The sequence below is a fragment of the Taudactylus pleione genome, unplaced genomic scaffold, assembly GCF_031769625.1.
Source record: "Taudactylus pleione unplaced genomic scaffold, aTauple2 ptg000573l, whole genome shotgun sequence".
NCBI classification, from domain to species: Eukaryota; Metazoa; Chordata; class Amphibia; order Anura; family Myobatrachidae; genus Taudactylus; species Taudactylus pleione.
In genome coordinates, this window is record NW_028284975.1 from 5,488,044 (window position 1) to 5,490,190 (window position 2,147).

Consider the following 2,147-nt stretch of genomic DNA (forward strand, 5'->3'; position numbering starts at 1 on the left):
TCCTGACGGCTGAGGAAGTCTACTTCCCAGTTGAGGACTCCTGATATGAACACTGCCGAGACGGCTGGGAGATTGCCTTCCGCCCAAGCCAGAATGCAGGACACCTGTGTCAGGGCCGCCTGACTTCTGGTTCCTCCTTGGCAGTTTATGTAAGCCACTGTGGTGGCCTAGTTTGACTGGACTTGCATGGGTTTTCCATGAAGAACTAGTTTAGCTTGCTGAAGGGCTCTGAATACCGCTCGAAGTACCAATATGTTGATTGGAATAGCAGATTCTGCTGTCGGCCACCTTCCCTAAAGAATTGTGGACCTGTCACAGCCCCCCAACCTTGGAAACTGGCGTCCTTCGTCAGGAGGACCCAGCCCGAGATCCAAAAGGGGTGTCCCTTGTTGAGGTGGGACGTCTGTAGCCACCAAGCCAGAGGCAGCCGTACCTCTGGAAAAAGCACCATTGTCAGTGTCTTTATCCGATGGGGCAACCCATTCCATCTGAAGAAGATCAACTTCTGCAGAGGTCTGGAGTGAAAACTGAGCATACTCTACCATGGTGAACTTCGACACCATGAATCCCAGTAACCTCATTGCCGAGTGAAGGGACACTCGGCGACTCTGAAGACAAATATGAACCTTTGCTGTAACACAGAGATCTTTTCCTCTGTCACAAAGATCCTTCGTTGTCTGTGAGGAACCACTTCCAGTTTATCAGCAAGTCGTGATTCTGCAACAAAGATATTGTCAGTTGCAGATGGCCCTGAAGTACCCCCATAGACCCTGCTAATAGCAGAAGGTTGTCCAGATAGGGTAACAGGCGGACTCCCTGCATCCGCAGTTCGGCTGCCATAACTGCCATGACCTTGGTAAACACCCGAGGTGCCATGGAAAGGCCAAAGGGCAGTACCTGAAACTGAAAATGTTGATTGACCACTGCGAACCTGAGGAACCGCTGGTGAGCTAAAGCAACTGGGATATGCAGGTAGGTATTCTGAATGTCCAAGGACACCATAAAATTCCCAGGCTCCATCGCCAATATGATGGAACGCAGGGTCTCCATTTTGAACCAAGGGACACTCAAAGACTTGTTGAGGGACTTGAAATTGAGAATAGGCCGTTAGGACCCATTGGGTGTCAGAACCAGAAAGGGGTTGGATGTAAAACCCTGTCCATCTCAGAGGCAACGAAACAGGCACTATAACCCCTGCTTGGAGCATAGAGTGCTGGAAAACCTTCTGCGGAAGGAGAGGGCGTACCCGTGAGAGACCACTTCTCCTACCCAAGTGTCTGTAGTAGTCTGATACCAGCACTGGTCGAACTGTAGAAGTTGGCCTCCCACCCTGTCGTCCCCCAGGGGGAGGCCCGTCCCGTCAGGCTTAGGGTTTACCAGCAGATGTGAAAGCCGGGCATCTGGTACGCCAAGCCTCTTGCTTTGGCTTGGTAGTCTACCTGGCCCCTGACGGTCTAGGAAAGGACTGTTCTCTGGACTTACCCTGGGCCCAACAGGGCCAAAAGGAAAAAGTCCCAGACCCTGAAGGAACTTGGGCCGATGGTAGACATGCGGAATTAGCTGCTGCCAAAGTGCTCACAATTTTTTCCAGATCAGGGCCAAAGAGGACCTCACCTTTAAAGGGTAAGCATTCCAACCCTTTCTTGGAGTCCTCCGCCACTGCTGCTGAGGAAATTCTAGAAGTGAGGAGACCTATAACCAAGGCTGCCTCATTAACATATATGGATCCAAGGCATCTGCCCCCTGTTCCATTCTCTGGCTACCCAGCTTAGTCATAGCTGGTCTGGAAGCATATGCACTTCCAACAAAGTACCACTTTGCGATATGTAGCAGTCGAGACAACATAGGCAAGGTTGCAGTACTCACTAGGCATGTAATGAACTACAGGAAATGGATAACCTGCAGCTAACATTCCTTTTGATATCACTGACAAAGGGAATTCCGCAGAATACCCTTTGCACATAAAAGTTTCGCACCCAAGAAACCTCGCATTTGCGTAAAAGTCTCGCTTTGGCGAAAAAATATTGCGCTGGCGAAAGTTTCGCTTCGGTGAAAAAGTATCGCGCAGGCGAATCCCAGACCGCCTACCTAGCATGGCATACACGCAAAAGTTCATCGCCGAAGCAAAGAGTAGACGAAAGGGCGCC